The 25,722-nt window shown below is 44.4% G+C and overlaps 1 long non-coding RNA gene across 1 annotated transcript in view; it reads right to left on the reverse strand.

Annotated features, from left to right (window-relative positions):
• Positions 1-1,749: 1,749 nt before the first annotated feature.
• Positions 1,750-25,722, reverse strand: part of LOC143501247 (uncharacterized) — a 30,637-nt gene continuing 6,664 nt past the window's right edge. Inside the window, exons 2-3 of the long non-coding RNA XR_013126857.1 lie at positions 3,958-4,461; positions 1,750-3,115 (exon numbers count right to left, since the gene is read on the reverse strand). This is a non-coding gene — a long non-coding RNA (uncharacterized LOC143501247). The remainder of the gene's footprint in view (positions 3,116-3,957; positions 4,462-25,722) is intronic.

Genomic DNA, 25,722 nt, shown 5'->3' on the forward strand with positions numbered 1-25,722 from the left:
CGATGATGATGGTACCATCTGTGGGTCGATGCCAGTGGGACATGGAGTCTGCGATAGGCCAATCAGTGTGCTCCACACAGGGGCTGGAGACGCAGCTGCCAATCGGTGTGCTCCTCACTGGGGCTGGAGACGCAGCTGCCAATCACTGCGCTCCACACTGGGGCTGGAGAGGCAGATGCCGCCTCTCACTGTTTAAGGCGTGTTCGTCGCCTTCTCTCTCTGGAAGATATCACCATTAGACCGTTTGTCCTGCTGGAGAAGCCCGACCTGGAAATACTGATGTGACTTCCCTGAAAACAGAGCTGCTGTATCCTGTCATGGGTGGTGGTGGTGATGCTGCTGTTCTCACTATTGCCTCAGATTGCACAAATCACATTCCACAGAGATCTGTTCTTCTATCTGTTACATGATTGCATTGATGCGGTCAATAACAGAGCAGGAGTAGATTAATCATGCAGGAGCATCCGGCACCACGCAGTGAACTAGGGGCTAACGGAGCAGCGGCTCGTATTAGTGGCCGTACTGACGCTCTGACCCCGCCTTCCCCACAGTGCCGCCCACTTCCCAGCCTCACAACCCACCATGTACCATAGCTGTGCGAGTGGGGGGGGGACACTAAACTGTGGTGTCCCTCCAGGAGTGCAGGTGAGGACTGTCTCTCTAAGCTACTCACCTACATCAAGTCCCAAACCTCCTGCCTCGTTGGAAATCCTTAGGCTGCAAAATGTCACAGAAGAGAATACCACGCTGCAGTTCCGTCTTCACATAATCTGTGGGCCAGACAACACCATCATGCTACTACCCACCCCCGCCCCCCCCCCCCTCCATATTTTTTTCCAAGGTGTCTAAAAAACAACAGGTGTGCCAGCTCCAGTGGAGGGTGTAGAGTGGTCTCTGGTGTTCGGGCTGTTCAGAACTCATCTGGAGGGCCGTCTCAGACTGGGACTTCAGCTGGAATCAGTCATGGTTCTCTCCCCAGGCCCACACGACGCTTATTAACTCAGCGCCGGCAGCGCCGATGTGGCTAACTCGCGCGAGATCACCCACACTGCCCCCTCACCCCCACCCTCTCCATCTCACTCCCTCTCACCCCCACCCCCTCCATCTCACCCCACCCTCTCCATCTCACTCCCTCTCACCCCCACCCCCTCCATCTCACCCCACCCTCTCCATCTCACTCCCTCTCACCCCCACCCCCTCCATCTCACCCCCACCCTCTCCATCTCACTCCCTCTCACCCCCACCCCCTCCATCTCACCCCCACCCTCTCCATCTCACTCCCTCTCACCCCCACCCCCTCCATCTCACCCCCACCCTCTCCATCTCACTTCCTCATCATCTTTTCTCAGGTACTTTTTTTTAGACTGCTGTTTTGTTACCAAGCAAAATTTTAAAATTATTATTATTATTTTTTATTATTTTGGTATTAAGTCTGTCTTTTTATTTTGCAGCATAAATGTTTCAAATGGTTTTATGTGAGCTGCGGTGTATAGGTATGAAATCGTTCAGTCTCAAACAACTGATGTTGTGTGTAGGACCATTTTAAAGATTTAGCATCCAATGCCCAAGTGCGCAAATACATACACACTGAATATTCACCAGACGTGTCTTTTCATGGCTATAATGGCCCTAGTCACTGCAGGCCAGTCTTGTGTGTGTGTGGGGGGGGGGGGTGGTAGATTATTTAAACCTGTCAATGAAAGTGCCCCCACCCTCTACACCACCCGCCGCCACCACCCTTTTCTAAAGCCACGCTTCCAAGGACGCAATCTTACTTGCAAAATGCCTTATTAACGGCATGCACAGGGGCCCTGCAGGCGTTAGCGGAGGCAACCAGGTCCACGTGCTTCACAGGTGGCCCCCCGCTCTGGAGCGAAGCCACCAGGTCTCTCTACCGCTTAGACTCCACAATCATCCTCGTCTCCCAAATCGTCCTGGAAGGCACGACGTGCTCGGATTTGTCTTAGGCTGTTTTGTCCAAACTGGGGCACAGATGGGATAATGACTTTTACAAACAGCATTTTGATGAGAGGAGGGGGGGGGGGGGGACTCGTATGTAAAATGCACAAAGGCTGGCATAAGCACACTGGGAACTGCATCTGGAACAAACTAAAAAGATGTTTAATAATTTAGCAGCAAGCAGGCAGGGCTGATGCAGCTGTTGTGTGCAGGAGAGCATGAAAGGCTTCTTCATGACAGCTGGCTCCCGCTCGTCCCTCGGTTGCGGCGTGGCAAGGAGACGGCAGATTTGGGATTAGCCAATCCGTGCTACCCTTGCCCATCTGCCATCAAGACCCCTTCTCCTAACTCCCATTCAGTAGAGAGAGAGAGAGAGAGAGAGAGAGAGAGAGAGAGAGAGAGAGAGAGAGAAAGAGAAAGACTAGGGGGCACACACAAAATCACACCCAAATAGCACTTATGTACACACACACACACACACACACACACACACACACACACACACACTTGTATACACACACATGCATGCATATACACACGCATGTAGACACACTCAGCTCTCACAAACATATGCAGTCAGGCGAGGGAAGGCGTCAGGCCCCGTGCATGTTTTGTTGACATGGGGCCAGTGGAGAGTTACTGTCACACCACAGCTTCAGGGCACATTTTGCCCCCCAACACATTCGGGTGGATACAAAATGTCGCTGGCCACAAACAATGCTCGGGCCTAATTGACTGAATTAACCAAGATTTGTCTCCGACCCCCAACATGATTAGCATACCTCGGCAGGGAGGGAGGGAGTAGAGGGTGGGGGTGGGGCAGCGGCGGGGGAGGTGCTGTTAAAGGGGATTTGTTGGGAAGGCTGTGGGCAGGTGAAGTTACGTTGGCCCGTAAAAGAGGAGTGGCCCGTGTGCAGCCCCAGCTGGGTCCCACTCCTCTGACTGCCAGGGAGATATTGGTTAGCAGGTCGTGGTAGAGGAAGGTTTGTCTGCGACCCACGACGCCAGCACACCCCAGTCAGATCATCTCCTGGCCAAGTGCCCTCACTTCTCATGTCCTCAGTAGGACGACAGGTCTCACAGCTGTAGTGACGACCCCCATACGAGGAGCAGGACGGGGACCACAGCACACTCACACCAGCGCTCCTGTGTGCTCCTTAAACAGGAAGATGATGAGAGCAAAAGAAATGAGACATATCAAATAAAGAGGTCTGATGTAAGATGAAAAAAAAGACAAATTCATGCACAGTGCACATAAATATTCTGTTTTTATATTTACTGTTTGTATGTTTGCTGTTTATATGTTTACTGTTTGTATGTTTACAGCTTGTTTTCATTAACAGTTATTTTGCAGGATATTTTTGGTTAATTCATTTTGGGCATTTAATAGATTTTTTTATTTTAGTTTTTATATATGATTTTAAAATTGTGTATAAAATTGTGATACTGTATTTATGTAGTACATAACTATGAGCTTAAGAAAGTCTTTAATATTTTGTGTACAGTGATATAATTAATGCTAACCTTCATTATGTAAATGACAGATCCTGCATTGTGGCAAATGGCATGACCTCCTCTCGAAGATATACAGGCAGTTTTACTCATCGTAACATCTAATAGGTAATGGGAAAGTCATTGAAAATGTTCAGATTATGTCTATTCCAGTTTAACTGGAGCACATTAGAGAATTCTATATTTTGGGAAGTCTTTTAACCCTAAAGTTCTCCAGGGGGGTATTAAAAAATGAGGCCTGGAATCAGGCAGTAGATTAAAACTCAAGTCCAACCTAAAGAGGAACAGAAAATAAACTCTCGCTCTCTTTTTTCCTCTGTAAATTTTCCCCAGGTGAGTTGGCCATGGGAACGTGTGTTCAAGGTTGCGGGACAAGGTCCTGAAAGTGATAAAGCGCAGAGAGGCGAGTTTATTCCTGCTCAATATGGTCTGTGATCTCGACGGAGCTCTGCCAGATGTCTACTTGCCTGCCGCTGACTCCCTTACCTGGATTCCACGCTGGGCTCCTCAGATCGCTGCCTGTATCTCCGCCGCCTTTTAAAGCCCGGCTACAGCCGAGGATCCGAGGCACGTCGAGAGCTCTCCTCCCCGCCACGTTCCCACAAGGGCTGAAAACAACAAACTTCTCAAGTCAGAGAGGCATGGCGGATGGCGAGAATGAAAGTGAACTTGTGTAGAGGTAGTTAATTCTCCACTAGCCCTGGGCCATCTGATTACCCACGTGCAACCCCACTCCACTTCTTCACTATTAAAACACAAGTTCCAGATTTCACTTATTAATTATGTTTGACTTAATTCCCAAGCCTTTTTTCCTTTTCATTCGCTGTCTTTTTCCTCCCTCTCTCTTGAACCCGTTGAGTGTTGGGATCGTCCGATGGTGTCCTACTTAACACTCCGTTTTCTTGTTCTCTGATCTTCAAATGTAGAGTATCACCGCTGATCAATCGCCAGCATCCCTGCCAGCACCTCCTCCTGAGCCTAAGGAACCACCTGTCACCAGCGAAAAAGGTAATTACATTCTCACCAGAGAACTACAGCATTTATGATTAGGGGTTCTTTGAAAAGACGTGCACATAGGGGGACTGAGTCACTGACGAGGCAGACATTGTACCTCAGTGTTTTATCACACGTGACTTAATTAGGCTTAAACGAAGTCCTGCTCATGTGCTCCTCTGCTACTGTATATTAACCATTTCAGATGGTTTTATTTGTTGCTCCAAAATGTGGCATTAAATGCTTGCAAACATCTAAAAAGAAGATCTCAAACATTCCACCATGTCATTAAACCTCTTCATGCACCACCTAAATGTACTTCTCTTCATGTCTGTCTCTTACTCTCTCTCTTATTCACTCCTTCTCCCTCTCTCTTCTCCCTCTCTCTTCTCCCTCTCTCTCTCCCCCCCCCCCTCTCTCTCTCTCTCCCTCTTCCCCTCTCCCTCTCTCCTTCTCCCCCTCTCCCCCTCTCTGTTTCTCTCTGGTGGCCCGGAGCCTCTCATGGCCGGACTAAAGTGACACAGGGGGTGCCATGGCGCTGAAGCAGCGTTGCCGCAGGATACGTTGGACTCAAGGTGAGCCGCCTGCTCTTTCATCACTTCCCCCGGATCGATACGGTGTGGAACAGAGAGCTGGGAACGTCCCCGGGGGAGCAGCCCACGGTTGCCTGCTGGGGGCCAGGCCCTGAGCGGGGTGGCAGGAAGGGGCTCGCGCTCGCCTCTGACGGCCCCTTCTGTCAGACACGGAGAGGACAATCACACCCGATGAGGCACACAGAGCACACGCCTGCAGGCCTTCCTCCCGCGTCCCTCGCTGTGGGCTCATACCTCACACACACATGCACTGTGGGCTCATACCTCACACACACATGCACTGTGGGCTCATACCTCACACACACATGCACTGCCGCTTCTCAGCACATGTGAATTTGAAAAGCTCCGGTAACTTGTATTTTCTTTTTGTTTTGCATTCACTGCACTTATTGTACAATGTTAAAACAGTCAAGTGCTAAATTGTGAGAACATGTGTTTTTTTTTTTTTTTTGTCATGGGTCCAGACTGGCCTGTCCTCCTAACCTAAGTCTTTCCAACTGTACTCACTAATTCCAAATTCATAATTGTGAAATAATTGCAGATGTTAATAGGAGCGGTGTTGTTCTCCAAGCAGCGGGGCTCTGGGCATTAAGGGGTACGGAGCCTTTCCTTAAATTGATCACTTGAGAAAAAGCGTCCCTGCCCTCTCTCTTCTGCCCCCACCCTGTTCTGACTTACCCCTCCCCCTACTTCCACTGCGTTCGAGGCAATTACGGCGACGCGGTGCGGTGTGAGCGTTCGGGTTGCAGCTGGACAGATATTTGAAACAAGTCACTGTTTAATTAGGTTAGGCAGCCATTTCCTCCCTGCAAATTAAAGCCCCAGAACAGCGCACAATTAATCTGCGTCTGTAGGTCCCGCGTTGGTCCCCAGGAGAAGCTGCTCTGGTTCCTCAGATCTGACCCTGAGGGCCCCCTCCGCCGCAGGGAGAAAAGCAATTATAAAAAACAGCTCTCGCTCTAATCTCCACAAACTCCTGCACGCACACGGTTATTGATATTCAAGAGGAAAAAAAAAACTTCATTTGGCTTCCACTAATAACCATAATAACTGTATTACTGTGTGTTGTGGCTGTAGGACTGATAGGAATATGACACACAAAGTTATATCCATATATTGCTGGTAGGGTTCCCTTAAGATGCTATTTTAAAATAAGATATCCAGATGAATCGGCCAGTTGCAAATGATCACTGATAATGCTGGCAAAAACTACACGACAAAACACTGCAAAAGTGGACAAGAAGTTTAATGTGCAGGGAAGCAAAACTCCTGACAGAATTAGTAGTAGTAGAACTTGCATGTATGTTGTTCTGGTTCTGGGCATTTGCTGTACAAAAGCAGAAGGTACAGTGTGTAGCCATCCCCTCCATCCCCTCCATCCCCTCCATCCCCTCCATCCCCTCCATCCCACACTCCCTTATTCCCTGGACTGCCATCTGCCAACTGAGCACCTCTGAAAACCCACAACCCTGCCCATTAGGCCATCATTCATCGATTATACTTATTATACTTCACTAAGTCTGCGTTTACCAGCAGGTGGGCCTCAAACTGTGTGTGTGTGTGTGTGTGTGTGTGTGTGTGTGTGTGTGTGTGTGTGTGTGTGTGTGTGTGTGTGTGTGCATCAGAGAGACTGTGACAGTGGGAGAGAGATGGATGGACTTTGCAAAAATAAGTGTTGTGTTCTGATGTAGAAGTGCACAAAAAGCAGGAACAAGGAAAAGCCATTTGACCCCACGTCATGGTCGTGTCCCATTTTACTGCGTAATTTCCCCCTGAGTCAAATTTAATCGCTGCCTGAGTGCCCTCAGTCTTCAAACATCCTCCATCATTCTATGTTTCATTTAGTTTTCAGGAAGACAAAAGAAAGTGGTAAGGAAGGAGGGAAATATACAGTACAACCAAAAACATCTCCTCCTTACCTGCTCCAGCCTGGGCAACGTGTAAGGCCTGTTTCAGAGTCCCTGTCCTTGTTCATTGAGCACATTAAAACGAAGCTCAGGGGCTGGAGAATACGATTTACATCTTCCTCACCAGCTGACTTTGCAAGTGTGTTTGTCTACAAAGCAGTTTTAAATGAAGCCATACATGATTCATGCAAGCCACTTTCAAGTCAGGTCTTGCAGAAGAGCCTCCACATTTCTGTAGGCTAATTATTTGAAGCTGTCTTGGTCGGAAAAGGCAGATTGTCTTGGAGGAGGAAACTCACAGATGTGGAAGGCATGCATAATATACAGGACGGCTTGATCGCTGAAGACAAGAATGTCTAGATACAAAATGGCCATCCTGTTCAGAATGATCAACTCTAAATGTTTGGATCATTCAGCCCTTGTGGAGGTGGCGCACGAGCCCGTCCGACACCACTCGGCAGCCGGTGGCTTCTGCCTTCACTGTGGTCTGTCCTCTGCAGGTAGCTGTTGTGAAATCCAGTGTTGCTAGGGGAATGCCTACCGTACACCTTCAGCAGAAGGATTCTGTTTCCCTGCAGCGCACTGGATCCCACATTCGCACTCGTCGCTTTGATTGTTTTCTCGTGACGGTGTGGGATTTTGGAGACGCTCCCATCGAAAATCGGCTTTTGAGACGGAAGAGACGTCTGCACCCACCAGGCTCATCCTGTGCTCGGCAAATTAAAAATGCATCACACCTCTTGTCCCTCCTGACTGCACTCTGATGCCTGATCGCACCATGTGTGTGAGGAGAAAAAGAAAAATAATAATAATATACATAGAGATTCTGTGCGTGGGTCTCCCACAAACCCTTTCTTATTCACTAATCAAGAGGAAAAATACATCAGAGAAGCATCTCTCCAACAACAGAGCACACACCACACGCAGGCTAACCTTTGTTCTCCAAGACGCTCATCTGAGCCAAAGGTTAAAAGGCGGGGAGGACGTCTGTGCGTTCCCTCTCATCACATTTTAAATTTCGATGTCATTCTGATAGCACAGCGAAGTGGCACGCGGAACACGTGGGCTGGAAGATTCTCCGAGAGCAACTAAATATATTTTTGTATTCATAATTAATTTAAAGTTTCACTGAAAGTTTGCCACGAATAATGAGTGTGCAATGAAAATCACAAAGCATTCTGGCTTTAGTGCTTCGGTGCGACAAAGAAGAAATAAAAGTTGCATGTCAAAGACGAGTTGAATAATTAATGCTCAGACAGTGACATTATATTGTCCCATGGATCAGTTACAAAGAAACATCATTTGCTCACACTGATGTCAGAGATTTCAAAGCAAGAGCCCTCCTGGAAGAGCTCCTCTCACTTCCTCCTTGTGAAATATTTGTGAACTTTTAATTTGCTAATGATTTCACACCTATCACCAGCTATGGTTGATGAACCAAAAGACGAACCAAAAGGCCTAAAAGGTTTTTTTTTCTGTCCTTCTTAAGCCACGAGTGATATAAACAGCATCAGTCTGAAGCTGCATAAAACAACACATGATGTGAAAGTCTGGCATTGGCAGACATCAGCTACATTAAGCACAGCTTGACTGGGTTAGACAGAGAGACCAGCTGTGTTAGAGAGACCGGCTGTGTTAGAGAGAGACCAAGTGCATTAGGCAGACACCGGCTGTGTCAGAGAGAGACTAGCTGTGTTAGAGACATAGCAGTTGCTTAGAGGGAGACTGGCTGTGTTAGCAAGAAACTGGCTGCATTAGAAAAAGACTGACTGCATTCGGCAGACACTGGCTATGTTAAAGAGAGACCAACTACATTAGAAAGAGACTGGCTGCATTAGGCAGAGACCAGCTGTTGTTGAGTAATATCAGCTATACTAAAGAGCACAACTTAATGGTTGCATTAAGTAAAGACTGGGTATGCTAGGCAGAGACCAGTTGCATTAGAAAAAGGATGACTGTATTAGGCAGAGACAGGCTGTGTTAGGCAGAGAGACTGGCTGCATTATGCAGAGAGACTGGACACAGACTGCATCAGGTTCAGAGTGCCTGAATTAGAGAGGGACTGACTTAGTTAGCCAGAGTACAGCTGCATTAGGCAGATTAGCTATGCTAGAGATTTTTTCCAGAACCTGGCTGTTAGAGAACACCTGTTAGACAGAGACCAGTTGCATTAGAGAGAGACCAACTATGTTAGAGAGAGACCGGCTGTGTTAGGCAGAAGCCGAGCTCTGCCCTATGGAGAGATAAGCTGGCTATTAGACACTGGGGAATCATACAAGGCCATTGGGTTTCCTGGCCTGACTCGTCAGTGACAAGAGCTCAGGGCTGGTGAACACATGTCAGCCCTGTGACTGCACTTTGATTTAACACTAGGACTTTGAGGGAGATCAGAGCACTTGTGCTGTATGTGTGTGATGGGGTTAGCAGGCCTCTCTCGTATGATAAAACATGGTCCAGCAGCAGTCTGAAAGGTCTTTCCCTCCAGTTCTGCACCTCCGTTGAGGAAGAACTGTGTTGTCCTATGACCAGAGGTCCCGTTGACTGTTAACTCCTGACCCAGTGGCACTGGCCACTTATGTCTCCCACCGGACCAACCAGTAGGAGCAGAAAAACAATCTTAATGTGAATGCCAAATGGTGAAACTTTACAGGCTTAAAGAAACAAAGAAAAGTGTGTTACCGTCAGGGGCGGGGTGGGGGGAGGGGTGCTGGGGTAATACAGTAGGGTGGTATTAAACACCTTATGCAGAATAAAGCCAAAATATCTCTCAAATAGATTAGGCTAACTCTTCTGTTTAATTTGCAGGATCATAAAGGAAGATATACTTCGGAGACCGTCAGACTGGCGGTGGTGACTTGTGTCTTTTCCTAATCAGCTCAATGTCATGTGCGTGATGTCATGTCAGCGGTGAGTACGGCCAAAGCCGCTGTCAGCTCCGTACAGTAGCCACAGAGCAGCGCTGTGAAGCTCAATCAGGTCTAATTAATTTGCTCTTATTAGATAAATAAGTGGGCGAGGGGGTGTGCTCTCTCCACGGCGACACTGTGTGCCCAGTGGAGATTCGGTAATAAAGTGTACAAATTCACCAGATAATTGTTAGCTGATACAGCCACTGCCCCCTCAAGTGTGCACACTTGAACCAGCCGCTCCAAGCCCGGGGGTGTGTGTGCGCGAGCGCACGGTGTGTGTGTGTGTGTGTGTGTGTGTGTGTGTGTGTGTGTGTGTGTGTGGTTAGGAGACGGCAGCCCTGCATTATTCATTCCCAATGCTAAGAGCCCGTGGTGACGAAGAGGGAATGGGGTGTCTCTCTTGGTCTGGAGTCAAGGAGAGGGAGGAAATTACCAGGCCAGACCTGTTCGCTTGGACTAATAGCCAAAAGGCACTCTCACAGACAGATAAATGGATATTTAAATTGCATTTACTTTGGAAATTCAACTGAGATAGTTTTCATTAGATCCATAATCACTGAGCCCACGCAAGCAGCATACTAGTGACTCACTTAAGATGAAGGCAATATGAAACAAAGCAACACCTTGCTCTTAAGACTAATATGATACTCCACCCATACCAATGTTACTATTAAAATGATAATTTAAGATGGCAGCTTTAACTGATATTCAAATTCAGGCCTCGTCTGAAACAATGATAGACGTCAATTAAAAGGAGACGACAACTACAGATAAAGTAAAACAAAAAAACAATTTTTACTTTCACATGTAAATATTTAGTCGCCAATTTGAGGTAAAAAATAATAATAGAAAAATTCTCAGAAAGAAGACTTGAAACTGAAAACTTGTAGTGGTGTGTGGTATGAGGATGATAACACAGTGGCACAAGGAGAGTAGAGAGGAGATTCAGAGGCATAATGGCTTTCTACTGCATTGATTTGTCTGGAACTGTATCTTCTTTTTTTGTGGTGTTGTTTTTTTTTTGGTGTATTCTGAATCTGTCTGCTTGCGCCGGTTACTGCTGGGTCCATCCTTCCCCCCGTGGGACCGTGCACTGTCCAGCTGAAAATTCTGAAGAAATAAAAATTTCATTGCCACCCCCCCCTACCCCCCTCCCACCATCACCACCACCTCCTTATCCAATAAAAGGCGATACATGGACTTACTGGCGTTAGGTAAATTCCATCCCGCACAAAGCCATGTCTGGCCAAATCATTCTTGAGGGGCTATAAAATGTGTGCATGTCAAATTAACCCCAGGGATTCGCTCTCTGCTGACGTGAGCCACAGGTTTAGCAAACTGAATTGACTGGACACTGTCAGTTAATTAGGCATTTCAATACACCATTTCTCAGACAGGCTTTTCGCAGGCAGTCACGGATAACAGAATATATTTCTTTCCTTTAAAGCTTTATGGTTCGGCTCTATATCAAAAGCTTTAGAGAGCTGGAGGTAGGGCCATGCTGTCTTTAACTGGGATTGACAGAGGCTCAGAGCTGAAACACAGCCCTGGAATTGGAGAATAGGTAAATTTGTCAGGAGACAAAGGACTGCCAGATTCCAAAGAAACACTTACACTATATATTTCTCCTAATAAGGTATTAAATAGGCCTGAACAGCTCAAAGGGGGATTCTGGCAGTTGTAAAGGAAGCCAGATAGGGTGAAATCCTTGGCAATGCTGCATTCAGCCAGTTTTACATGCTTTCAGCATGCATTTATCATCCTGCTCTCCCTCGCTGAGTGAGTGTCACACCACATCATAGCTGGGGTTATGGCAGTCAGGCTGACTGGCCCCCACAACAGTTTTACCCAGTCACTGAGAGTCTGAACCAGCACCACATTCTCCGACCGTGGCCTCGGGCTTCCCAGAGAAAAGGGAAGAGGAGTAATGCCACCTGAAGCGATTGGGAAATCTGCTTACATGAACATGTTTATGGATATGAGGATGTATGATTAAATCCATAGCCAGATTAGTATGCTGATTAAATCCATAGCCAATGATGACCCCACATAAGGCTAAAAGTACATATTTCTCATTTCTTTGCATTATCATTGACATACATGCAACTTCTTATCCCATGATCCACCATTTTTGTTATGGGACCATGCAATAAAGAGTTTTGTGAGGTTTTCTTTTGTTTGTTTTTTTTTGTTTATCTTTTTTGTGAGACATGTTTGAGTCTTCTTCTCCAGTCTATAACTCTTCAATTTACATAATTATTTCAATAATTTGATCCTACAGTATCTAAAATTCACAATAGGAGATGAGTGAAGAAAGAGTGAGAAAATTAACCATGATGGAGTGAGAGGGAGAAAGAGAGAAAAAGACTACAAGAGAAATAAACAACAGAATCCTGCGACTATGAAGGCTTTGGTGTCAGAATCCACAAATGAAACTTCAGATTGTTAGAAAAACAAACTGAGAATGTATTTGTCTCAGATGGCATGCGCACGTGTTCAGGGAGCCAGGCGTAGCCTACGAGTCACAGAACGTAAGTCAAGTGTACGCGTCCTGGCTCTCCGTGTAAACTCTTCATCTCCGTGTGTGTGGGTACAAGAATGCTCGGCATGGCAGGCGGTACGCTGACATGGTATTTTAGCTTAATCACATCGTCGCGTGTTCTTTATGTGACAGAAACACAGGGGAAAAAGAGAATCGGCAGGACTCGTCGACCAGGGAGAATCAGCACGCTGTCATCAACATGCACCGAGAAGCACGCTGTCATCAACAAGAGCCCAGAAGCGCGCTGTAACACGGCCCTGTTTGGGTCTGTGTTATGGCTGTTTCAGCCAGACAGCACAGTTTATGGTAATACTAGCTGAGGCCGGGAGGGGTGTGTATATTTATACCTTAACAAGCAGAGTGTGTGGACACATGTCTATTTACGTGTAAGCACACATATGTATGTGTACTTTTGTCAGTATGTGTGTGTGTGTGTCAGCACAACTTTTTTGGCAGTGGCAGTGGGAGTGTGGAAGGGGGCCTGCCAGACAGAGCCTCCCGCTAGAGGCTTTCAAGTCTACTTACACTGGCTTCTGAGGACTTTTCATGTTCTTATGGAAAATATCCCTTTGAAATCCCCGAGCTGCACATTTTAATCTCATTTGTGAGGGAGAGTGATGCTGAGGCAGAGCTTGGGAGAGTCAGGAGCATTCTCTCTCTCTCTCTCTCTCTCTATCTATCTATCTCTCTCTGTCTCTTTCTTTCTGTCTCTCTCTCTTCTTTTTCCATAAAGCATAATTTCATTCGTCAGGAGAATCCCTGGGCTGAAATAGCAGGAGTGATTTAATTGATTTTAATCATCCACCTGAGAGAGGGAATTTGCCGCCTCTCCCCTGAAAGATAACGCCAGTCGTCTTTGAGGATATCTCACTCTTAGTTAATAGGTTGCCTTCTCCTGTCACCCAATGAAAGACAAGTTTGGACATTTACAGACAAGTGTTTGCATAACTAAATGCAGCAGAGTGCACTTTTACAACTTCTGAGTCATGGCAATCATGTTCTATATATATTTTTGCAATTTATTTATTGATTTGATTTCTGTTTTTGTTGGGTTTTGTTTTTTTTCTTTGTTACTTCAGGCAAATCAGGTAGCCTTCCTGCAACAATTCTGCAGCCTCCAATTTTCTGTAGTTAGTTATTTAGATTTGTGTATATTGCAGGTCAACCAGGTAAACAAAAACCAAACAAACAAACAAACAAAAAGAAATGCATGTGTTTTCATTGAAACAAGCTGTAACCACATCAGTTTAGCAAAGTTTAAATGTGGGAGCAATGAATCATTGACAGAAATTTGCACTGATATTGAGATTTATAGGAAATCAAAACAACAAAACATGTCTTTAAGTTATTAAGCTATTCTGTAACTCTCTTTTCTATTGCCTAGTCCACAAAGATTTAAATATTTAAATATTTAACAGCAGTCATTATAGATATTGAAGTGCTCCTCCCATTGGCCCAATGGGACTGCATGTCAGGAGTCAGTCTTACCACACAGTGGCACAATGTAGCTCCTTCACTAGCAATGACTGAAGTCTGGACTCTATCCAAGCCAACCACAGTAACTAATGCATGGGACAGGTTTGGGGGTGCACTGAGGAAGAGTGGATCAGCACCCTGACCCGTTCAGACTCATTCAGCTCTCTGATGAAGGACTCATACACTAGCACACAGCTCCGTGACATCCCAGCAATCTGACAATAAGGTATATATATATATATATATATATATATATATATATATATATATATATATATATATATATATATATTAGTGCTGTCAATTCCAGGTGCCGCGATTAAAAGTCCTCACCAGGATTTTGCTCAGGCTCCCTGGCTTCCTGGATTGTGTTGATTCCACTAATTTTACCTGGATTGCTAATTAGAAAATCTAGCAAGCTAGAGCAAAATCCTGGTGAGGACTTTTAATCGCGGCACCTGGAATTGACAGCACTAATATATATATATATATATATATATCAGTGGGGAACCGTCAGGGCACTCTACGTCCTCTCAGAGGGCCTAAAATATTCTTAAAATATATATAATTTATAAAAAAAAATTATCTACTTAGTTTGACAATCGACATCTAAACAATTACAGAAATTTAAGCAAATAAATTATTCACCCGTGTCTATTCAATCTGTGTTGGAAGGTGAGGGGTTAAGTTAAGTGGAAGCCTGTGAGCCTGTGTCTCCCCCTATCAGGACTGTGATGCCCGCTGTTCGTTTACAGAGGGCCAGGCAGTTAAAATTCAGCGCAATACCAGTTTCAAATGACAGCAAAATTGACCAATCATATCTTCCCTCTTAGTGGGCGGGCTTAACTGTAATTTCCGCCCGCTGTGGCGATGCTAGCTGTCGTTAGCGTACCACCGCTAGCTAGTTTCGATTCAGTCCTTTGATGCCCTCGTGCGCGTTGTTTACATATTCCGCTCCGGAGGAACACGGAGCTGTGAACCTTATTTTGTTGGAACCTTATTTTGCTTAAGAAGTTATCTAGTACAGATATTATTGTTTATTGCGTTTCTAAAGCTGTACTGTCATCTCAGTTTTTTTTATTTTATATAGGGCGTAGAGGGCCCTGACGGTTCCCCACTGATATATATATATATATATATATATATATATATATATATATATATATATCAATATATATATAACATTTGGTTAGAAGAACAGCAAAAGAGAGTCATTAATCTTGGTTTAATATCAGTACAAGTTCAAAACGTAAAATGTATAATGGTGAACAGCCTTAATATGAGTGTCATATTTAATGTGTATACTGTAAATATGCATATTAGGATGCAGTGTTGTGGTTGACAGTGGGGTAAACATGATGTTTTCTGTAATGTATGTGTTGCTGACTGCTCTTTCTTGTTTATGGTTCCAGTACGGGAACATACCAGGAACTCTAAATGTATGCGCTACTTCGATGAATCAAAACAGTTACATTATTAATAATTTTTCAGTGATTCCAATGCATATAATTAGTGTTGTTTGCATGCATAAATTATATAAGCATTTTAGTAGCTGTACATCCTATAATGGTCTAGTGCTTTAAGGAATATCAGGAAAATATTTTACTTATATAAAAAAAAATATGGTTTATTGACAAATAAGTAGAAATTGCATTTGATAAAAATGTCTGGGTGAGCCTAATCTAGTCCAGATAAGTGGCGTTTTGAAATAGATACTGTACTCATGCTCATTTCTCAGATACTGAGTGACAAGAGCCTAGCGTTTCAGTAAATACTCCAATTATTCCAGCATTCCCGACCGCTGTAGGGTGAGGGCTTTGGAAACGGTTTGTGACTCTGAAAGTTTCAATTTTCTTCCTTCACTCCCTTTAGGATACAGTTGCAATTTGTTTTACCAAAAAAGCAAAGAGCTAAACCAAATAGGATGCGAAAGCGAACTGTAACAAGCCATTAATTTGAAAATGGGCTGGTGAATAATATAGTACACAAGAATAGCAAAACAGGCAATAAACAGCCTGGGGAGGGAGTTTAAATATGTAGTATACTAATATTTAATTTAATCTGCTTCACATGGGAACCAAACATTTAGCAGCTGCACATTTGGATCAGAAGCAGGAAAATATAGTGATTAATGCTTCCTCAGACTGACCATAAAGTGGTCTTACTGAGCCCAGGCCACATGGGAGTTAGCTAACGTTTTAAACTACACTACCCACAAGTCAACAGTGATAAGCTTTAAGTTTCAGTATCTAACACTGAAGGTTGCACTTCTAATATTCTGTAGAAATTTCCCAAATATATATATGAGATGACATGTAAATCTGAAGAAGATTTGAGGTAAGTAACAGCAGTGTACGTAGGTAAGATACTGTTATTGTTAGAAGATATAACAGTATTTTACCTATATAAGAAGATATAACATACATATATACAATGCTTGACCTTATTTCTTGCATGGATTCTTGCAATGTCTTGCATTTCATTTTTATTCTTTAAATTCATTTAACAAGTCAAAAAGATAACTCACTTGAGACAATCTAGCAATCCGATTTTATATTCATCCAGAGGACCATGTGGATAGCAAAACCATCAATTTCTCAACTTAATAAATCACATTCACTATTTATATTTTGCTATTAGATAGATTTAGCTTTGCAAACATGTTCTCTGGGTGGTGTGTGTGTTTCATGCTCTGGTAAGTTCCAATGTTGTTGATGTTGTTAGCTGCAATGCTGAGTGAACAGCAAAATCTTTGTTTTGATTTTTTTCATGACCTTAATTGCAAATACCTAATCAGCTATTTGTACCAAGGCAGATTAATCTCTGTAATTTAACGATTTCTGCAACTGTACAGCCGAAGAAATGTTTGATTGGTTCCCAAAGGCTTTTTTAATGCCCTCAGTCCCCTCCTCTTCACCAGGCTGGAGTGTGCAGGCATGCTGGGAAATGGAAGAAGGTGTATCTCCGTACCAGGCCATCCATGTAAATCACCCTAGCATTCTCTTCGAGGGGCATCTATGCACCCCCATGTCCTGTGCACTACACAGGGTGGAAGGGCCTTGTGGCGGGAGACATGCGTCTGCAGCAGTACCACAACACCTGGGCCATGGTCACACTTTCACAAGCATTTCACCTAAGGGCCAATGTGAGTTTCTGTTTTCAGCTGCAGGGGATGTGACACGGGCAGAGAGCATGCCTGGGGAAAGGGTTTGCGGTGGCAGTCCCACAGAGAATGTCTCTGTGTGTCTGTCTGCCGCACACTCCACCACTGACAAGAGACGGCACGCAGTGACATGTTTGGAATGTCACACCACCGAGACCTCTACATGTACCAAAGGAACCTATATATTTCTAGCAATAGTTTCTTTAGGATTCTATCACCATATCAAACATGACTACTTTGATATCATGACTACCACTGTTTCTTAACACGTTAGCCACATATTCCAGCATCAGTAGGTAAATGCGTTTTGTGTTTTCTAATAGGTATGCATGTGCAGTGGTTATACAGGGAGAAGGCACATAAAATATTACATACATTTTCTTGTGTGCCATAAAACCTAATGTGTATGCGATATTACACAGCTGTGGACCAGCGCCAAGAGGTCCAAGAGAACGCGGCTAACCACCTGAACTGAGGACTAGTTATTCGATCAGAGCCGTAGTTTGGCAGGAAACAGGCCCTCTTCACATGTCATCATCAGACACGGGGACTTTTATGACCTCATATCTCATCAGCAGGTTCTTCCATGGACTTTTGCCCCAGTTTCTTTTACTCTGGAATGTCTAAAAGAACTGCAGTGACATTTTCGGTTTGCCTTAAAGATGCGTTTACATTCAGATGTCATTCATGTCTTTGGGAATAGCATAAACCTCACTGTGTCAGATGGAGGTCCCCAGATTCTCTTCTGCTGGAGATGTGTTTTTTTTTTTTGCTCTTCACATCTGACAGATAGACTGATAAAGAGCAGAATACACTTTATCTGGTTTCACAGTTGTACATACAGTGCAGTTCCAGCCCAAAAAGCTCCTGGCGAAGTTAAAATCCCAGAAGCGTATTAAGCAGTGTGGCACAAGGCCTTGTGTAGCGCCATGATTTCACATTTTATTCTCTCACTCACTACCACTCTGTCTTTCTCTCTCTCTTTCTCTCTCTCTCATTCTCTTATATAGCTATTTTTACTGGGCTTCATTAATCTTTGTTGAATACAATGACATACATCTTTAATGTGGTTGCTGTCAAGTCATATTTCAGTTCGAGAGCAGCAAAGTGAATGACAGCGAGCAATATTAATAAATTTAACATGGACTGTATAAATTTTTAACTGAACAAGAATGAGAGGGAGGTTTTCTTCTCCCTCCCTCACTGCTGCCCTGTCTGTTTTCAAACCACCGGATTTATTGCAAGTAAGATGGGCGCGTTTCCTCAAAATTGAGGGCCCCAGTATAAATAGATTTACATGTCATTAATAAGTAAATTAGGAAAATGCCTTTCAAGTAGACACAAGTACATAAGCATAATCTCCACATTAAAGGAATGCCCTTTGATAAACCACAGAGGCTGAGCTGAAGTCAGGAGACATGTCAGTCTCTCCTCTGCTTCCCTCTTTCTCTATCTCTCTCTCTGTCTCTCCATCTCTCACTCTGTCTGTCACTCTGCATATCTCTTTCTTTCTTCACCTTTCTCCCATTTAATTGCTGGGACATGATTATGGATCCAGTGTGTTGCCACCTACGTGTCAAAAATGAATGGCATGCAGATTTCAATCCAAACATAATATATGCAGAGGAATAGAGTGGAGAGAAGAGGAGATGAGAGGAGAAAGGAGGAGATGAGAGGAGAGGGGAGAAGAAGAGAGGGGAGGGGAGGAGAGGGGAGGAGAGAGGGGAGTATAGAGAGGGGAGGAGATGAGAGGGGAGGAGAGAGGGGAGTATAGAGAGGGGAGTATAGAGAGGGGAGTATAGAGAGGGGAGTATAGAGAGGGGAGAAGAAGAGAGGGGAGTATAGAGAGGGGAGGAGAGAGGGGAGGAGAGAGGGGAGTATAGAGAGGGGAGTATAGAGAGGGGAGAAGAAGAGAGGGGAGTATAGAGAGGGGAGGAGAGAGGGGAGGAGAGAGGGGAGTATAGAGAGGGGAGGAGAGAGGGGAGTATAGAGAGGGGAGGAGAGAGGGGAGTATAGAGAGGGGAGGAGAGAGGGGAGTATAGAGAGGGGAGGAGAGAGGGGAGTATAGAGAGGGGAGGAGAGTTTCTAAGAGCAGTATCGGAAATGAGAGGTTGTAACATTTGTGTAAAAAGAATTTGAGGAGGCTAGTTCTCCACAATGGCTTTAAAATATTAATTCCTTCAAAGCATGCACAAATAAGAAATGATTAAGGTGCTATTTTAAATTAACATACAACAAAGACAAAAAAGAAAAAAATCCTGTAGTGATTTTTGGGGGTTTCTTACCAAGTCCCAACAGAGATCGTTTGCTGCTGGTTCAAACCCAGTGAGAACTCCTGCAGTCCATGTTAAATAAGAGAGTCACGGTTGATGTGAGACATGTTTTCGCAGTAGCTTTAGTGATTATGGGAAATTATATGCAAAGCCGGAGTCCTGATCCGAAGTTAATTTATAATTGTGTAGAAGTTATTAATTAGCAATGTTGATATTAGAAGAGCATGCACTACAAAGGATTTATCTTCTACCCAACATGCTATGGAGGCACTTCCAAAGACTTTGTTTCTAATGCCCTCCCTCTTCTCGTGGATGTCGACTTGTTTCTTTATTTTCATAAAGCGCTTCAAGAGGCAGTTTGAACTATTGCCAACATGGATACAGGATGCAGGTTAACAGCAATCTTCTCTTGCAGGAAGCGTTATCAAAGCAATGCCATGATATAATTAGACTTATGTAAAATATATATATGTAAAAAAAAGTTTTTTCATTTTCATGAATAAAGAACGAAAAATATATATATAGGGAAAAAGAAAATGTTCGTGCAAAACGTGTGACCCAAATATATGAAGTATGCCCCACCCTCAAATGAAAGCCTCATAGAAATCCGCTGGAAATAACATATTGGATCCAATTTTCCATCTCAGGCTGTCTGCCAAACTAATTAATTTAGTGTGGAATGGGCAGTTAGCTCGCAGTGTGCCGACAGCGGAAAACATAAATAAGGATCATGATGATCCAGCGTATCCTCAGGAGCAGATTGGACACATATGCACAGTTAATGTCAATCAAAGTTACTTCACCAATGTGCTGCTCCTTCACAATATGGTGCTCTAACTACAACCTGCCACAGAAACCATGTATGGACTCAGTCAGAAAGAATCATTTTACACTGAGACATTAATCCAATCTATGCTAATTAAGAAAAAGATTACATATGTAGGATGTTCATAAATAATAAAAAAGTATGATAACAAAAGAAGAAAGACAAAATACTTAATAACAAAAATAACTTTGACAGTTTCTGTGGCTGTGGAATGCGTTGTGTGTGGACGTAAGTTAGAATGCATGCTGCATTCTAGAACGCATGCCGCATTCCAAAATGCAAGGCGCCTTCTCAAATGCTTTTATTTCAGTAAGCACAAGCCGTGAATCTGGCAGCAACACTGAGAGACTACCTCTCATTGTCAGGGTCAGGTCAGCATGCATATGTGTGTACTGTGGTTTAAATTATTGTGGAGTGGCCCATGTAGCAGAAAAACACTTTGGATATGCTCAAAAGAAAGCCCCATCTCAAAGGAAGTGCATCCTCAAAGAAGTGAAGGATATCTGAAATTCTTTTTAATGTCTGGAGAGCCAGCGGAGTGAAGCTGAGGTCTGCTAGTGGCTTTGCCATTAACCACTGGCCTAGATTCCCATGACCCAGCAGCCAGCCTGCTCCATACAGTACACACACACACACACACACACACACACACACACACACACACACACACACACACACACACACACACACACACACACACACACTCACATACACCAATAGCTGCTCAAACAAGCATAAATAACACTTCGAAATATTAACTAAGTTACTGAACATTAACTAACATTTATGGAATCACCTCTTGGTTCCTCAGCCATGATGTCCCACTTTGCGGTAAACCGTGACCACAACGTTTAGGGCACATCCATCCTGGAAGTGTCGGCATACCACGCGGAGCAGTTGACCTCTCCAGCCTGGGCGGTGTGTCTGGCCATGTTCAAGTACACTTGATTTTTCCATTAGCTTTGCCCCACGTACTGCAGAGCCAAGGCAGTTTATCAGCTGTCCAGATAAAATTGGTATTGGGACAAACGCTCACAGTCCCCTGCTGTAATCCTATTTTTTCCAGGGCTTCTGTATATAACAGGCCACCAGCCTGAGTGGAAGTGACAGGGGAGGAAGCATGGTCATACACTAGCAGAGAGGAAGAGGAAGAGGGGAGGAAGCATGGTCATACACTAGCAGAGAGGAAGAGGAAGAGTGGAGGAAGCATGGTCATACACTAGCAGAGAGGAAGAGGAAGAGGGGAGAAAGCATGGTCATACACTAGCAGAGAGGAAGAGGAAGAGGAGAGGAAGCATGGTCATACACTAGCAGAGAGGAAGAGGAAGAGGAGAGGAAGCATGGTCATACACTAGCAGAGAGGAAGAGGAAGAGGAGAGAAAGCATGGTCATACACTAGCAGAGAGGAAGAGGAAGAGGAGAGAAAGCATGGTCATACACTAGCAGAGAGGAAGAAGAAGAGGAGAGGAAGCATGGTCATACACTAGCAGAGAGGAAGAGGAAGAGGGGAGAAAGCATGGTCATACACTAGCAGAGAGGAAGAAGAAGAGGAGAGGAAGCATGGTCATACACTAGCAGAGAGGAAGAAGAAGAGGAGAGGAAGCATGGTCATACACTAGCAGAGAGGAAGAAGAAGAGGAGAGGAAGCATGGTCATACACTAGCAGAGAGGAAGAAGAAGAGGAGAGGAAGCATGGTCATACACTAGCAGAGAGGAAGAAGAAGAGGAGAGGAAGCATGGTCATACACTAGCAGAGAGGAAGAAGAAGAGGAGAGGAAGCATGGTCATACACTAGCAGAGAGGAAGAAGAAGAGGAGAGGAAGCATGGTCATACAGTAGCAGAGAGGAAGAAGAAGAGGAGAGGAAGCATGGTCATACACAAGAAGAGAGGAAGAGGAAGAGGGGAGGAAGCATGGTCATACACTAGCAGGAAGTGCAGAGGAACTTGGCTTCATCCTCTGGCTTCATCTGAAGACTGACTCAGGGTGTCACACAGTGGTTCAAAAACAGTGTGCTCCATAATTTGAAATACATTTTTTTGTTTTTGTCCAGATGGGCTGGGGCTGGTTTTCAAAGCTATGGTTTAATTGAAATGATCCATATTACACCCAAGAAGAAAAAAAAGCCCTCTACTTGCAATGACTACCAGAATAGAAAGTATAAATTTCCTGTGAAAGATTCAGTACTTTAATAATCATTGTCCGTGTTGTGCAGTACTGATCATTTGCATATGCGGTACAGTATTAAAACTGTACATTGTGCATATAATTAAAGGTGTGTTTGTTGGTATCTTTGTCTTTGGAGTTTTTTTGGAGGATTGTTTGTCTTCTGTATGTTGCCCCCCCACTATGGTCCCCACTTAACTCTCTCTCTGTCACCCTGGTCCAAGTAAAAAAAAAAAAAAAAACACAAACTCAAAAACCCCAAACATGTTAGCCCATGTTTGGGAGCTACGAGAAAGACATGTTTCACTGTCACCAGGCCGCCTGTAAATAACCTCACTGGGAGCCAATGAATGTCACTGGCCTCCTCAAGAAATGACACAATAAAGGCATCCCCCAATAAGCCGCCTGCAAACACGTGTGGGCGGGGCTGTCGGGGGCTTTGAAAAGGAGACGGAATCATTACTTCTGAGGCAGCCTTTGTTCCAGCCCGCCTCCGCTCACAGATCAACCTCCATTTAAAGCTTCCTCACACTGCTTGAGCTGTGATGAATGTTCTTTGGAAACGTTATGAAGCTCATTCATCATCAGATGACGAGATGTGAGAGAGGAGTGCAGTGTAGCACCATCAGGTGTCTTCCTCCTCCTCCTCCTCCTCCTCGTCATTGTTTTCCTTTCATTTATGTCAGAACTAAAGGAAAAGAAACACACACACATACTTTCGCTCCTTCATGCCAAATTAAGCACTTCTAAATAGGGTGTTTTGGGGACCATTAGCTGCGTTAAGCACATCAGTAATCAAAGCCAGTTTTCCATCTTTTGACAGAGATGCAGTTGAAATGTATGATGATATAAATGCCGATTTTATTGTTTATTTATTTATAGGAACAGTGCTTTTCCAATTGCCAGGTTGCCAGAGACAAAATGACATTTAAGTGAAACACAAGTTCAAGTAAAGCAAGCTTGACAGCTATTAATAATTTTCCACCCAGTATAACACTGAACTTCCATGAAATTCAATGCATGCACAATTGGACAGTAGGACTCATTTCTGCCATAAATAACCCCAGAATTGAACCATTGTGTTTTTTAATGGCTGGATTTCCTGTGTGCACATGTGAACTCTAGTAAGTGCCCAAGCTTCAAGTTATTGCACATTTGTCCAACCTTTATGTAGTCTGTGTAGACTGGCACAAGCCAGAGCTGAAGTCTGACATTTGGGAGATTTGCTTATATAAAGTTCCACTTGTTTCGGTTATGCGATGTTGTAAACTGGTGCCGTCTAACTTCATGCTCATGAGATTTTTAACAAGGTGACTTGCCAGCGTAAGTCTTTAACTTGGGCTATAAAATAGGTTCGATACGCCATAACTTATGGCCGCGCTGAAAAAACGACCATACGTCAATCAGTCCGTAGTCATTCAGTGCACTGCGTCCAGGGCTATAAACCACTATATGACTTTACACAGGTATTGCACATGTGGGTCCAAAGGCCATTAGCACCACCTGTGCTGGTTTATGTGATCGCTGTGAGGTGCTATAGCGTCACATGACCGCAGGCCACACATAGTAAACAGGAGCACACTCTCGCATTACCTTCGGCACCAGAGTCACGTCGCTGGTGATTCTGCGGTGCCCACTGGCAGGGGAGGGCGTGCTCAGCTGCAGTACGCTTCACATGCTCAATACTTCATTCAGAAAATGGAACATTTGAGTGGAGTGTAACCAATCCCCTTGAAGTGTGACACAACAATGAACTCAGCCTCTTGAATTATCAACTTTTCCAAGTATTAACTTTTAAAATGCAGCCCATAAAGGTCATGGAGAAAGAAGTGTAACTAGGTTCCATAACTTGGCAGGAGAATAAAAAATAATGGATGAAATAAATTGTCATTAGATGGGCAAGGCCTTGATTTATTGTGATATTCTACAAATTTGGAGGGTATTAAGAGTGCCCTAAAAGACCACATTAAGCATGCACATTAAAAGCCGAATTAAAGAAGCTCTGTTATATGTGTGAGGTGCAGGATAACGTAACCCGTATGCCATAAATGCGGTGAGAAATCATAGAGTTTAAGTTTGCTTCTGATGGTGTGGAATGGGAGGTAAGTCTGGTAGAATGGGAACTCAGTTTTTGAAGCTCGTTAAAGATACTTGCTAACGGGCCTAATAAAAAAAATGAACAGAAATTAGTGGCCATAATTTGACAGAAGAACTAAGGTAACACTAATGACAGGAAATAAACTGACAGTGGCGTGACATGACTACTCTAAGCCCAAGCCTAGCAAATGTCATTCACAGTTTAGCTTTGGAGCCCCTTTAATTGACTCAAGCTTTCTTCTCCTGGATGAAATTTCCGGAATCTCAACCTCACCTTTAAAGTGGAGTCATTTGAATTCTAAAGAAAGACCAAGTGACAGGGAATGAGAACAATGAAAAAGGAACAGAGAGGGAGTGAAAATGAAGAAGAAGAAGAAACCCTGGCTTTTCTCTCCCCGGATCTTTTTAATGAGATAAAATTTTCGCTGCTCTTCATTTCCCCACCATAATGGCGGATTATGTTGTCATGGTCTCCGCCCTGCCTGTCTCTCCACCGGCGTGATTCAGGCTGGCGTGGAGGGACCCTGCCAGAGCAGCTGGAGCAGTGGTAGCTTCATTTGGGCTCCCTGCTTTAGGGCCACAGGTATGAGGAAAGGTAAACACTTCATGCTTAGAGGTAATTACCCCCTCGGTATGACCACGGCCGACCAGTGGATGTTGACCCTTATGGTAATAAACCTTAAGGCCATATTGTATTTCTTTTGACAGTTTAATTAGAAATTCAGCTGTAGGGGCACAAAGCAAGCTTTGCCATGAATATTTAAATAGAGTGATACCAAACGAGGGGGGAAATAAAAGAGGAAAAAAAAACATAAAAGAACCCTCACTGAACTACATGACAGACAAGGGGATATTAGGCAAGTGATTCTAATCAATAATCTCTTGATCTCTTACATATTAATGCACTGCCTGCTGGTATTAGGCTCTGTAATAAGAAGAGTGTAGGCTGAGGATGGGGGGTAGGAGGTGGGTGATAGCTGAGATAAGGGTGAGAGTGGGTCAGCTCTGGGTGATGTGGGTGACAGTGAGGGATGTAGCTGAGGGTGGGGTTCAATAGAGCCTCCGCAGGGAGCAGTGCTGTAGACCTGAAGGCCCCTGGGGGGTTGTACACTAAGCAAGCTAAAACAAGCACCACGGAGCCAGCCCGAGCACTCGCCAGTCACAACCCATCTGGCAGAGTGGCAGGCCTGGCGTCTCCACACTGGACTATTATCTGATCAGACAATGTGAAGACATTCGCATGTAAATGAAGCTCCCATGCAATCCCACCCACCACCTCGCTGGCCATTCAGATCACGGATGGGAGC

This window comes from Brachyhypopomus gauderio, unplaced genomic scaffold (assembly GCF_052324685.1).
Source record: "Brachyhypopomus gauderio isolate BG-103 unplaced genomic scaffold, BGAUD_0.2 sc165, whole genome shotgun sequence".
NCBI lineage: Eukaryota > Metazoa > Chordata > Actinopteri > Gymnotiformes > Hypopomidae > Brachyhypopomus > Brachyhypopomus gauderio.